Below are 15,099 nucleotides of genomic sequence, written 5' to 3'. Positions count from 1 at the left end.
AACCCTGTTGACTTTACACATTACTGTAGCCTGGTACCAATGAGTAAACATGGTGAAAACACGGCAAACGGGCTTTCTGCCTTGCTCAAGTGAAAGTCAGAAAGACTGACTCCCTCCATTTCTCTCCCTTCAAACATCGGGGTACGTGCTATCATGAGGTTATTTGCGTTACTGTAGTAAGGTTCTCCTGAAATCTACATCCCTGTGTTAGGTACTGAACATACACGTAAGAGACAGTGCTGACCGTAAAGAGCTTGCAGTCTCAATGGGCAGGACAGGGAAGGGTGGAGGAAAACCGAGGCACAGGAGTGAAAGTTTGTCCAAGGTCACAAAGCAAATCAATGACAGATCTCCCAAGTCCCAGTCCAGTGCCCTGTCACTGGACTCATCTGCCTCTCAACATAGTCTACAGTGCAATGACTCAGGCACATGCGACTCAGACTAAGAGGCTGTTTATTTAATTGAGGTGCAGATGTTTCGGCTGAGGGCACAGCCCAAGCCCCATGACCTCCCACCTTGCAGCATGCACTCCACTCCAGCCTCAACCCAAACTTCTATACTGCAATGAAGCACCCCCTTCCACCTGACCACCATCCCCTAGCCCAAATCAGCTGGAATAGGCCAGCCACAGGATTTTAATTCCAGTCTCAAAAGTGATGAGCTCATCACTAAACTGTGACTAGAATGGCAAGCAGCTGGAAGGTTACTGGATCTTTCAGAGTTATGTGCAATTAAGCTCCTCACCCCTAAAAACTACATATGGTGTATTCTGGATGTCATAGTGAGGAACTCAGGGTGAAAGAGTCAAGCCCTTATTGTCCCCTAAGAAGAAAGCTCATGATCCCTTGTAGTCATGGGAGACTTAAGAAATGTGCAGCTCTGACACCAAGTCTCCATGAATGGGAAACAGTGTGGCTCACAGTAGGATTCCTGCCGCATGGAGATAATGACAGCTTGGTATGGCCTCTACCCTTTGCATGTAATGTGCATTTGAGTAACTTGGTGAGATCCGAAGCAGGTACCCCGGATAAAAGTTACTCCCCAGTGAAAAGCCACCTGCATCTGTGATATCCATCCACCTTTACTGCGAGCTCAGCATTCCAGCTGCACACCCAGTGAACACAGTCCTCCTAAGCTGGAGAGCAGATCTTCCCTCTTCTGAAACAGCTCCAACTGTCTCAGCTCTGCTAGTGCCAACAGCCTGGTTTAGACTCTTACAGAATATCACAGTGCTAAGTCCTAAGCGAATAACTGTCACACACAATTTGGCTTTGATGGCAATCATGTCACCAGAGTCTGAACTATATCCCTTTCAAAGAAGTGGTTTGGCTAAAAATACATGTTTTATTTTAACTTCTTAAATCTGAATTTGATGACAGAGTGTGAAAGTGAAGTTGGCAAAAATGAGCATGCTGTATGCCGCAGTACACAGCAACGCAAAACAGCACAGCACAAGCAGCTTAGCACCAGGATAGCACAAACAGACAAAATTCAACAACTCATCCTGTATATTCACACATGCCTAATTCAGAAGAATTTGGTTTTGTATTTATAGCTTCTACAACCAAGAAATCTCAAAACAATAAGAAAGAGGACTGATACCAACATTTTACACACACAGTACATTTCATCTAAAAATATCAGTGCTTCACAAAACCACACTCACTATATAACCTTTATTCACCAAATCCAGACATCTTTGAGATGGAGGTGACAAAACAAAACAGAACAGGATACATAACGTGGGGGCTTGGAAGCAACAGAATTGAAGGTTGTCCCGAGGACACTTACACAGAGCAGTAGGGGATCATAGTTCAAATCTCTGCAGACTCACTCTAATGCAGCAAACCACAGGATATATGCTTATCTGCCTCTGAAGAGTCAGAGAAACATAAGAGTGTAAGGGATCTCACAGTAGGTCATCTAGTTGAGTCCCCTGCACTGAGGCAGGTGTAAGTATCTGTCAAGGAAAGTCTGAATCAGAGTCAGCAACCTCTGGTATGGGCTCCTAGAGTGGCACATGACAATTTTCACTGGCACACGAGACGGGAGCTCAGCCCCACTCCTTCTCCCCCATGTAGCCAGGAACTTGCTCAAAGCCATGCTGTCTGCAGATTAACAAAAGACCAGCTTATGCTACCAACCATCGCTTGAAAGGTAAAGCTCTGCATCTTTATTTATTAATGAAGCTGTTGTAAGTAGGACTATTGGTGACTTTAAAAAGCATCACTGGTACTGGGACCATAAACAGAGGTCAAAAAGTCAAATTGTAGCACTCTGCCTTGGAAAAGTTGCTGACCCCTGGTCTAGATGTTTATCTAACCTGTTCTTAAAAACTGCCAATGGAAGAGATTCCATTCAGGTGTCACAGGACTCCTCATTGTTTTTTCCAATCTCATAAGGTAATTTGATCCAATGCTTAACTATCCTGACAGGAGGTTTTTCTTAATGTCCAACCTAAACGACTCGTTGCAATTTAAGCCCACTACTTCTTGGGCTACTTAAGGAGAACATTGTCACCCTCTTCTTTGTCAAAACCTTCATAACAATGTACTTGAATACACCATGTCTTCCCTCAACCTTCACTTCTCCAAACTAAACAATTTCTTCCACCTTCTTCATAAGTCGTGTTAGATGCGGTATACCTAGTCTTCAGTTAGGCTTTCAACACTGACTCACATGAACCGCTCATTAATAAAACTAGGAAACACTGCATAGAGGGAGTTCCTATACAGTCGTTGAATAATCATTTCCAGAGCGTACGTACCAGTGGTTCAACAGTCATGTTTGAACCGCATAACAAGCGGGTACCTCAGGGTCAGTTCTGTTCAATATCTTCTGCAATTATTTAGATAATGGCACAGACAGTATGCTTATAAAGTTTCCAGATGATACCAAGCTGGGAGGGACTGCAAGTGCTTTGGAGGATAGGATTAAAATTCAAAATGTTCAGAACAAATTGGAGCAATGGTCTGAGGTAAACAGGGTGAAATTCAGTAAGGACAAATGCAAAGTACTCCATTTAAGAAGGAACAATCAGTTGCCCACATATAAAATGAGAAAGGAATGCCTCGGAAGGACAACTGCAGAAAGGGATTTAGGGCAGGGGTGAGCAAAATGGTGGGGTGGACCCTTGCAGGGGGTGTGAAATTTTGTAAGGAGGGCACAGCATAATCAACTGCTGGATCTCCAGCTCATCTCTCTCATTAAAAATGTTGAAATGTTCCTGTTTTTATGAATGTGTATTCACATTTATATACCAATACACACATTTTTTACATTCCACATACTTATTTTCTTACACATGCCAAAGTTTTTTTTTTCCCCCATATGAACATAACCAAAATTTCCATTGTTTTGGATTACATTAGATAGGTTGGGGGACCCTGCTAATTGCTGGGATGAAAAGTGGAGTCCAACATAAAAAGTTTGCTCACCCCAATCTAGGGATCACAATCTAAACAGGTGTTAACAGTGTGACGGTCCCAAAAGAAACCAAACACCATTCTTGGGATGTATTAGAAGGAATATTATAAGCAGGACAGGTGAAGTACTTCTTTCACTCTACATCACACTGATTAGGCTTCAGCTGGAGCATTGTGTCCAGTTCTGGGTGCCACATTTTAGGAAAGATGCGGACAAACTGGAAAAAGACCAAAGAAGAGCAATCAAAATGTTTAAAGGTCTAGAAAAGATGACCTATGAGGGAAGATTGAAAGAATTGGGTTTGTTGATTCTGGAAAAGAGAAGACTGCGAGGCTGTATTTAGACTGCATTTCTATCTTGAAATAATTTACACAATTTGCGAAGTTTCCATTACCCCGCTCATGACAAGAGGCTGTCTCTGTATCCCAAAATAGCAAGTGCGATCTAAACATAGCCAGAGAGAACAGGATAACAGCTTTCAAGTACCTAGACGGTTGTTACTAGGAGGAAGAAGAAAAATTATTCTCCTTAACCTCTAGAGATTGGATAAGAGGCTGAATAGAAGCAAGGGAAGTTGAGGTTGGACATTAGGAAAAACTACCTAATTGTCAGGGCAGTTAACTACTGGAATAAAGTGCCTTAAGGAGGTTGTGGAATCTCCTGCACTGGAATTTATGAGGAGGTTAGACAGATACATCTCAGGTATGGTCTAGAGCAGGGATCTACACAGAATGTTTAAAAGTCCAAAAATGAGCAACTCATATCTACACAGCAAACAATATGTGATCGCCAAACACTGGATAACTCCCCCTAGTATCCTCCAGAGAGAGGGAGGGATGGAGTGTGAAAGTCAGGAAGACAGTGGTACAAACACACATGTACAGTGTGAGGAAATAGAATATGCAAAAAGTTTCTGAACATCCTGCAGTAAATGTATATTGCATTATAAAACATTGTATGTGTGCTGTTCTTAAGACAGGGGTTACAAAAAGTCTGGTTTGATGTTATTTATTGAGGACCATCTTGTATTCACATGCATTGCAGCTCTTGAATCATTGAGTTTTTCATGGAATTGGAAAAAATGGCTGCTCTTGTTATTTTGGTTGCTGACTCGTGGTCTAGATGATGGCTAATTCTGCCATGAGTACAGGAGACTGAAGCTGATGACCTCCCACGGTGCCTTCCAATTGTATGATTCTATGTTTTCTAGACCTTTAATCAGTTTTGTTGCTTTACTTTGGACTTCCTTCCATTTGTTCACGTCTTTCTTGAAATGTGGTGCCCAGAACTGGACACAGTACACCAATCTCCAGTTGAGGCATCACAACTGCTGAATTGAGCAGAATTACTTCTCGAATCTTGCTTACATGACTCCTGCTAATCCATCCCAGAACAATGTTGGCAGGGGAGGGGGAAGAGTTGCAACAATACTACATTGCTAACTCTCATTTAGTTTGTGACTATCATAGCCTACCGATATTCTTCTAGAGGTCTCCTTCCTCTGCATTCATTTCCCATTTTGTATTTGGGCAGATGATTATTCATTCTTAAGCATGGTACTTTGCACTTATCATACTGAATTTCATCCTATTTCATACCATTTCATTTCATTTGTCTGTCAAGGTCATTTTCAATTCTAATCCAGTCCTCCCAAGTGTCTGCAACCCCTCCCAGCCTGGTATCATCTTCAAACTTCATGGGTGTATTCTCTCTTTTATAGAATCACAGAACAATAGATCTGGAAGAGACCTAAAAAAAGCCATCAAGTCCAGTCCCCTGCCCTAGGCAGGGCCAAACCCATCAGATCAGCCCAGGCAGGACTTCGTCAAGGCGAGACAAGACACCTCCAGGGATAGAGACTCCACTACTTCCCTGGGTAGACCATTCCAATGCTTCACCACCCTCCTAGTGAAAAAGTTTTTCCTAATATTCAACCTGGACCTTCCCAACCACAACTTGAGACCATTGTTTCATATTCTGCCATCCGTGACCACTGTGCACAGCCTCTCTCCAGCCTCTTTGCAACCTCCCTTCAGTAAGTTGAAGGCTGTTATCAAGCCCCTCCTCAGTCTTCTCTTCTGCAGACTAAAAAGTCCCAATTCCCTCAACCTTTCTTCATGGGTCATATTTTCCAGCCCCCTATATTATTTTGGTCGCCCTCCACTGGACCCTGTCCAGTGTATCCACATCCTTCCTATAACTGGGGGCCCAGAACTGGACACAGTATTCCAGATGTGGCCTTACCAAAGTCGAATAAAGAGGAATAATCACTTCTCTGGATCTACTTGTAACGCTCCTCTTGATGCAACCTAATATGCCATGAGCCTTCTTGGCTACAATGGCACACTGTTGACTCATGTCCAGCTTCTTGTTCACTACAACTCACAGGTCCTTTTCTGCAGAACTACTTCCGAGCCAGTCGGACCCCAGCCTGTAACAATGCTTGGGATTCTTCCGGCCCAAGTGAAGGACTCTGTACTTGTTCTTATTGAACCTCAACAGATTTCTTGCAGTCCAGTCTTCCAATTTGTCTAAGTCACTCTGGACCTTATCCCTACCCTGCAGTGTATCTACCTCTCCCCATAGCTTAGTGTCATCCGCACACTTGCCGAGGGTGCAATCCAACCCCTCATCCAGGTCATTGATAAATATGTTCAACAGAACAGGACCCAGAACTGCACCTTAGGACACTCCACTAGAAACCGACTGCCATCCTGACATTGAGCTGTTGATCACTATCCGCTGGGCCCGACCTTCTAGCCAGCTTTCTATCCATCTTACCGTCCATTTACCCAATCCACATTCCTTTAGCTTGCTGACAAGAACATTGTGGGAGACTGTATCGAAAGCTTTGCTGAAGTCAAGATAAATCACACCCATTGATCTTCCCCTATCCGCAGAGCCAGTTGTCTCATCGTAGAAACTAACCAGATTGGTCAGACATGACTTACCCCTCATGAATCCATGCTGACTCTTCCTGATCACTCTCCCCTCCTCCAAGTGCCTCAAAATGACTTCCTTGAGGAGCCCCTCCATGATTTTTCCAGGGACTGATGCTGCTTCCCTACCCTTACGTGTTACAATGTTGAAAGAACTCGTTTGTTAGTTGATTTGACAGGATTTGGTCTTGTCGAAGGCAAAGTGACTGTTGCTTACCACCTTATCTTCTAGGTGATTACAAATTCATAATTCGCTTTATCATCTTTAGAGACACCAAAGTTAAGATAAGGTCTGTAATTTCCTGAGTTGTCCCTATTCCCCTTTTTATAGACATGTCAAGAGTGCTCTAGTCTAGCACCCTAGTGACCTCACCAGGGCCAAACAAGAGAATTCGCCAGACCATGAGAGGTCAATATTGTTTTGAAGTTTTACCAATACTTCTACTGCTTAGTGGGCTTGTAGAAGACACTTGGGATAAATTACAGCTAAATAACAGCACAGAACACTGAGAGCCAGGACTGGTGGCTGGAAACAAACTTTACGGGACCACAGAAAACTTGGCCACACACATAAGTGGTCATCCAGCTAGCTAAAATCATGCTGGATTACACACATTGCTGGACGAGAGTGTGCCGGACTAGCGAGGTTCAACCTGTATTATATTTGCCATTTTCCAGTCCTCTGATCTCTCCCATCCTCCATGATTTCTCAGACATTTCTCACTAATGACTCAGAAATCTCTTCAGTCAGTTCTATGGGTATTCCAAGAGGTACTTCATCAGGCCCCACTGACCTGACTAACTGTGTAAGTAACACATAAACTTGATCATTCCCTGTTTTAACCTCAGATCCTACCAAAGGATGATAACTAGAACACATTTCAGACTTTGGCCATCGCTGCATTTTCTGCTGTTTTCTTTTCCTCCTCAATTCTGTCCTCAGTCTTCCTCTTGAGTCACAAAATTTGCTTGAAAAACAAATATATCTTTGCTTCATAAACTGCCCGTTCAACAGTATGCAGCACAGAATCTGAAAAGTTAGGAATATTTTAAACTTGCAATCTAAACAGGTACTTATAGTTTTGTTTGTCGAACCTCTTTTATGAAACACAAATATTTAAGTATCTTTTTTAGTCTGCATGTTTACTCTCACATACACACACACAGAGTCTGAGAAGCAGGCACATTTTCTCACAACAAAACATAGCCCATTCCTTAGGTGCCTTCTCTTCTTTCCACAATATATTACATAGTCGGTGTTTTTCCTGAATCATACTTTTTCCGCTGTCTTTGATCATCTCTCCCGTGATCTAATTTCCAGGGTTCTTCTTGTTCTTTAAGGTTAAACAACGGAAGTTACAGCTATTTGGGCATATCTGTAGAACAAACAACGAATGAAAAATCAAGACCCCAGTATTCAGCATAATGGATGGTTAAAATAAGGAGAGGCAGACCCCACAGAGAATAGATAGATGATACAGTAGATTGGTGCGGAGCTAGTCTACAGAATTAAAGCCACTCTGCATTGAACTGGGAAAGGTGGAAGGAAGTAGTGAGGGAGGCATCTGACACCAACGGGCACTGAGCCCAGGTTTGGTGATGATGAAAACATAGCTCTCTCAGGTTTCTTACTAGCATCACCCAGTATAAATAACAAGCTTAAGTGTACATGCAAAAAACATACTGCAGAATTGGAAGGAAGAAACTCCTCCTGTGCAATTCAATAGTGACCTTAAAGGATTTTTACTGATCAATACCTCATTAGTAAAAGGCTAGGAAAAAGAAAAATACATGAAGAATTGTTCAAGGAGTTGTATACCTGGAGTTTATCTACTTTGGATGCTAAATATATTTTAGGGATACCATGAGCTTAATCAGCATATGCACAAAGTCATGAATGTCAGTTTCTAATAAACAGCCTCCTGCTAATGCCATGCAGTCCTGTGATTCCAATGTGATTAAACTCCTGACAATCAGGAAGCAAAGATGACATGTTAGGTTTCAGCACTGAAGAGGAGTGAAGTCAGCTACCAACCAGCCTTTGAAAAATAAGTGCTTTTGGCACCACAGAAAGACTGAGCATTAATTTGTTTTCACTGCAGTGTCTCCTTTAAAAAAGTGTTTGAAAATTACATTTTAACAGAAAATTTTGTGTTTCCTTAACTGAAGCAAAGGCTCAATCTTTTCCAAACAACTGTAAAAAACAAAACGAAAAATCAAACCAAACCATAAATGTGGATTTCTCTTTTGGGGCTTGATCATTCCAGGTCCTAGGCACCTCTGAGGAGTAGGGCCTTTATACTGCTGCTGCTGACCAGATTTTCTTGCTTTAAAGTTTGTATTAATTTCTACAGGACAGCTTATGTATTTCAGCGCTTCATTAGTAAACTTTGAAATGGCCGTTTGCATGGCCATTTCGAAGTTTTGGGATAGTGTAGACATAGCCTTTATGTTTATCACAAAGAACATTATATCGCAAGGCCTCTGGAGTCGTGGTTGACCTGATTGTCTGGCCCACGTTTTCTGCTGTACATGCCTCCTGTATGTAAACAGGCTCGCAGTGCAGGGACGGGGAGGCCAGTGTACATCTGGCATCTGCTGGTTTACAAACAATGCCTTCACTTGGGGGCCAGGTCACTGAGGAATTTTTTTTTATTTCCCTGGAGAGGAAGATCAGCGAGGGAGGGTTTTTTTGGCTTTAAGGCTTTTTTGCTTCTCACTTGTGTGTGGCCCTCAGCTGATTTTTCTGTGGCCCAGTGACCTCAGACCCAAAAAAGGTTCCCCACTCCTGCTCAAAGGCTATGCTACAAAGGAGAGAATACAGTGGCATGCAGGCAGGATGGTTACATTTTTAATACGAGTATTTTGACTGTACCAAAGGCAACTGGAGGATCAAGAAGTGTTGGGTCTAAGATTTGCCTAAGAGGAGGTCACTGGAGAGTTTGGTGAGAGCAGTTTCAGTTAAGTTCAGGGAACATGGGCCAAACTGGATGGTGTCTAAAGTTGCGGAAGCCAAGACCTCCACTAGTTCTTTTTGGAACTCCTGTTAAATTCATGGTGGACAGGTCCACCAATGACTATTAGCCAAGAAGGCAGGGATGGTGTCCCTAACCTCTGTTTGACAGAGGCTGGGAATGAGCACTAGCAGATGGATCACTTGGTGACTGCCTGTTCTGTGTTCACTCCTGTGGGACACATGGAATTGTGTGTCAGACGGTTAGTTGGACCTTTGGCTGACCTTGTATGGCTGTTTTTATGAGGCTGGAGAAGGAGAACTCTTGATGGCATGTTTGAGGAGCTTCAAAATAAAAGAGGAGGACAGTAGTGAGGTAAGTGGGGGTCAAGTGGGTGTGCGTTATAGGGTATAAACTTACTAAATCATGTTTGTATTGTGAGGAGAAAAAGCCTGAAAAGAGTGAAAGAATAAGGAGGGGAATGAGGGCTGGTGACCAGAAATTAGGACGGATTCTGTCACTGGGTCAAGTGAAAGGGTTAGAAGAAGAAAGTAGCCAGAAACTTCAGAGTCTGTGGCAGAGGAGAACTGGCACCAGCTGATGGGAATCATAACAATGCTAGCCAAGTGCCCTAATTCATTATTAAAAAATAAAACTCAAGATGGAACAAGACAAAAGGAGATTTCAAAACCAGATGAATGGAATTTAGGACTGAGATTTTAACACGGCCTCTGGACCATATCATAATATAGAAATTAATAACAGAGGGTAAAAAAAGAAAAGTACTAGTTAAACCTCTCTAGTCCGGCACCCTCAGGATCTAACTGGCGCTGAACAAAGCAATTTGCTGGACCACAGGAGGTCAATATTGTTTAGCACATTGCCAACACTTTCACTGCTTACTGGGCTCCTAGAAGACATATAGGGATAAATTACAGCTATAAAACAGCACAGAACACTGAGAACCAGGACTGATGGCTGGAAACAAACTTTACTGGACCACAGGAAACTTGGCCATGCCCATGATAAGTGGTCATCTGGCTAACTAAAATCACACCAGACTACAGATGTTGCCAGACGAGACTAGAGGGTTTACCAGACTAGAGAGGCTCAGCCTGTATATTATTTGCATGTGTTCCACTTTACACCCTCAGGCATTCTTTATTTGACCTGGTCCTTTAAATCAGAAGTGCAAACATTACCAGGCTGAGGACTACCCTAGGTACTTGATGAAATGTTAATCAAGCTGGCACTGAACTAGGAGTATATCAGCAAAACTTAATGCACACAACACCAACATTTTCCAGCTCTCATAAATTTTGTGGCAGAAGGACACCAGTCTGCGTATCAGCCAAATTCATACACAGTGAATACATGCAGCCAATCAGCTTTGTTCATCTCTCCTTTGTAATTGCAAGTGACTAACCAGGACAGGTTTTACAAAACAAGGTACTCAAAAGCCATATTCATGAGCAACAGCAGGGCTGAGTTACAGCCTGTTAATCATTCATTGTGACCAAAACCTGCCAATGTCTAAGATGTGGTGAACCATGCACAGAGGTCACAGTCTGTATATTAGAATGCCAAGGACTATCTCTAATTCTCACAAAGGCACCTTGAAGACCTTTGCTCATAAATACATCCGATCCAACTGGGACATTACAGGACGCATGCCTTTTATACCTTCAGCACTACTGAAAGTAACAGCAAGGGCTCTTCAGACCCTTCTAGAGGGTCTTCTAGAGATCCACTCAGAAAGCACTCCATCCACATTTCAAGCTGTTGACGTTCCAGTTAGGTATCCCTAGAGCCCTGCAGAATACAAAATTTTTATCTGCAACTGTAGCCTCAAAAATGAGCCACAAATCCCTGCATCGACATTGAAGGTGCAGATCTCCATGAATATACAGCAGATATACTCAAATTTGCAGATTCTATGTACAAAATTTGTGCCCATGTCCATATTTACCAAAATGGCCTGCAGATAACCACAATGACATCTCTGAATGCAGATATAAAGTAGGAATCCATGGATCCACAGAGCTCTAGGTATCCCTTTACCCATCCCAAGGCAATTCCTACAACAAATTGAATGGGCAAAAAGATAAGTATTTATTCAAAAGTCAGAAAATCCTTATTATCACTGTCAGACAGTAAGGAAATAATCACTTCAAGTGAAAAAAATGTTTTTACAACCTCCTTTCCTAAAATGTGTTTTTTTTCTCTCAGCTAGAGTCCGCTGATGAGCTTTATACAGTAATGTTAAAAAAAAACCACACACACAAGATAACGTGACTCAGCATTTATTGTGTGAGTTACATTTTGCCTGATTTCTGTATGCAACACAGTAACAGAAAAATGAAAGGCATTTGCATTTTGTCAGTGGGAAATGCACAGTTATGAAGATACACAGCTGGGATTCTATTGAAATCGACGGCTCATTCTTTCCTCAGGAGTTTAATTTCACCTTATCTATACCATTTACTCATTCTAACAGAAGCCCTATTTGAAAGAAAATTATATATCTCCATTACAATGGAATGCAGTTTCAGCCTGCGCACGTGGAAATTAATGTGGGGTTGTCATGAAAGGTTTTTCTTTCGGATGGGGAAGAAAGGAGAAGGGGATGAGCAGCATGCTATTTTCACATAGCATAGGAGACCAGTTCTTCCCAGCAAATGTGACCACAGCAGGTGAGGTATGTTGTATATTAAACAAGCCTCAAAGCTGCCAGAAAAGTAATGCCACACTTTGCTGTACAAGAATGTGGATCTCAGATGGTGGCATCTTCAACAAAACCTGCATTTGGCAATATAACAGAGGAATAATGGAGTGACATCATGTGGTGGTTGGTTTAGTATTTAAAGTCCAAGTGTTTTAATGCTCAAGTAGATGCTGGAGCCATCTCCCCATGGAAGCAATGGAGATGTAGTGGGTATGTCTACACAGTAATGTCAGTGGTGGCTTAAGCTGCCATCGCCTCCCCCCACACTTTGCTTCCACAAACCAATTGTACTAACCTGAGGTTCAGACCTAGGATCCCAGGACCCTGCAGGGCTGAAGAGTCCAAGCCACCGGAGAGCTGGGATCTAGCACCCCAGCCCTATTGCTTCCTATTGTGCATGGGACCTAGCTTGAGTTGTCCCAGAAGCCCTCCTGATGTGCCCCAGAAATCACAGAGGCAGAGGAGCAGAGCTGCAAGCAGCCAGTGCAGTCACCAGAGCCACTTATTAGTATGTGGCAATCAAGCTCCATGCTGCAAAATGCAGGAGGAGGCCCAGAACAGGGAGCAAAGCTGATAGGCAGAAGGTGGTGATTCCCAACAGCCAGAATGGGGTCATCCCTTCTCTGAGCTGTCCTGTGACAGGAACTGCCACTTCTCCTCCCTGAACGGCAATCATCTGATCTATTGTCCACTCCTTTGGACTGCGTGCATTGTCAGGATGGCGAGTGGGAATCAGCCCAAAAAACCTTCCAACCACCTCTGTGGGCTCCCTTATCTCTACCTTCTGGGGTGCAGAAAGGGCAAGGATAATTGACCTCTTGGGAGCTCTGGAGCACACTGCTCTTCACCCAGCAGCTGCCAGCCAACCGAACAAAAACACCTTCGTCACACACCCTGTTCTAAAACTTAATCACAAAGGTTCATTGTAATAGTTTGACAGCCCTGGCGACAGATGTTCCACTTATTCTCAGAAGAGGGTGAACAGGAGCATTTTTCTGCCAACGTGTCTCAGCCTGGAGGTGGAGAGCAAAATTCTCAGGTTAAATTTTAGTTCCATATAAAACCTCAAACTGTGTTTAACTGAGGCAGCCACCAAAGGAGCTAATTAAACAAACGATGTATTCATGCTCCTGAGTCCCGTCAACAGTACCAGGAGTTAGGAAACAGGGTGTCCCAGAGTGAAGGCTAAAGTGTTGACACTTGGGCAGGGGTGCCAGGCATTTTCGGGGCAGGGTTACACTACAGAAGACAGTCAAATTAAGGTACACAATTCTTGCAATGCTAATTACATTGTGAGAGTCGACATATCTTGATTTGGGCTTCCACACTGCCTCCACTAAGGGGAGTTTGATGGCCACATGCACTCCTGTTAACTTCCCTTACTCCCAACAGGCAGAAGGTAGCTGCCGGCAGCCAGGATGCATGCCAACGCAGATGCCCTGTAAGTTCTATTTACCGCATCCCAATTAGGCGCGCTTAAATTGAACTCGGGGAGATCAGCCACGGCAGGGTCAATCTTCCCTCTAGTGAAGATATTTCCTAGGCTAGGGTCACTGACTCTTCTCTGCTCACAGCAGTGTGGATGTCAGGGGCCTACATTCATCATGTCAGAACATCCTTAACCTCAGATTAACAGACAATTTAGAAACAAGTGCAGGGCTCCCTGACACAGGTCAGCTGATTCGAGTCACGCTAACTGTGGGTGTACATTGCTGTGTAAATATATGCACTGTGAGCAGTCAATCTGTTCCGGACCAAGGTCACTGGAATACCTGGTAGAGAACAACAGTAAATTGACAGGATGATGGACCAGATGATCTAACAGCAGTTTTCCTTTCCTGTTTATTGTGATTCACACAGTACAACTGCAAAATTCATGTCAACTCCAGTTTTAAATGTGTTTACATTTACCCTTCCTTCTCCCCTCAAAAGCCAGCTCCATAGCATACAGATACAGAGACTGTCAAGCAAATCCAGTAAACATAAGAGTTGTACAAAAAGGATGGAGGGGGAAACTTCAGAATGAGCACTGACGTTATCTAATGGGAAAAGGTCACATTTTTCAAACTGAGGTATCTAAATATATTGGATTTGGAGGAGATGGACGTGTCCAACCTCAGTCACCCAAACTTGGAAGCTTTAACCTGTATGTTATGTTAGGACTGCTGAATGCTCCGTGAAAGCTGTGGAAAGCTATTGTCAGTTCAGACTGAAGAAGTTCACAAAAGAATACCAAAACAAAAAAGCAGTCCAGTAGCACTTTAACAACTAACAAAATAATTTATTAGGTGGTGAGCTTTGGTGGGACAGACCCAGAAGAAGTCTTTAAAGTGCTGCTGGACTGCTTTTTTGTTTTGATAGAATATAGGCCAACAAGGCTCTCTCTGTCACAAAAGACAACATTTTGATCATCAGAAAAAGTTCATCTCACTTTAAAGCTTATCACAATATCTTACAAATGCTCAACCTCCAAAAGATTAAAGACATTTCAAGGATTCCTGAGGATCTTTCTGTTTCCTTATTTTAACTAAACTTACCGGCCTAAACCAGGTACCAACTCTTCAGTTTGAGTTGTCCTTAAATCAACATAAGAATAGAAAACTACAAGGCATTCCTCAGCTAGAAGCAGAAACAGCAACTCTTCTGGCATTTGTCAGTTTGGCTCTATGGATCATACCCAGGGTTCACAGCAAAGCAGAACTGAGCTAGCAGCTGAGCCCTGATCAAACACCTGAAATATTAGAAAGAAACTTTATAAGTTACTACAGTATAAGAGGTGATTTCAAACTTCCAAAAACAGCCATGAAAGAATTCTAGATCCTAATCTAGCACATGTTGTGAAAGCCTGTAATTTTTCCTAACCTTGTGGTGCCTGTGATCCAAATACTTATAATTTGTATTGCAACAGCACCTAGGATCATCATGAGTGGGGCTGCTAAATAAGTTCACAATCTTTGGAACTTGATGAACGAAACAAGGATTCAGACACAAAGGCTAATCTTAAATTATCATCTCATTGCCCCAGTTGTTCTCTCCCATAAACAAAGCAGGAGAT

The 15,099-nt window shown here is 42.8% G+C and overlaps 1 protein-coding gene across 4 annotated transcripts in view; it reads right to left on the bottom strand.

Annotated features, from left to right (window-relative positions):
• Nucleotides 1–15,099, bottom strand: part of LDLRAD3 (low density lipoprotein receptor class A domain containing 3) — a 183,526-nt gene that overhangs the window by 132,138 nt on the left and 36,289 nt on the right. The window contains exon 1 of one of the 4 annotated variants that reach the window (XM_074997504.1): nucleotides 1,792–1,910. The exons of the other annotated variants lie outside the window; for them this stretch is intronic. The gene's annotated coding sequence lies outside the window, so the exon portion shown is untranslated. Of the gene's footprint in view, nucleotides 1–1,791; nucleotides 1,911–15,099 lie in introns of those variants that run through there. 4 annotated transcript variants of the gene reach the window in all.

Source organism: Carettochelys insculpta, chromosome 6 (genome assembly GCF_033958435.1).
Source record: "Carettochelys insculpta isolate YL-2023 chromosome 6, ASM3395843v1, whole genome shotgun sequence".
NCBI lineage: Eukaryota > Metazoa > Chordata > Testudines > Carettochelyidae > Carettochelys > Carettochelys insculpta.
The sequence above is the reverse complement of the archived record's forward strand: the minus strand, read 5'-3'. Positions and strand labels throughout refer to the sequence as shown.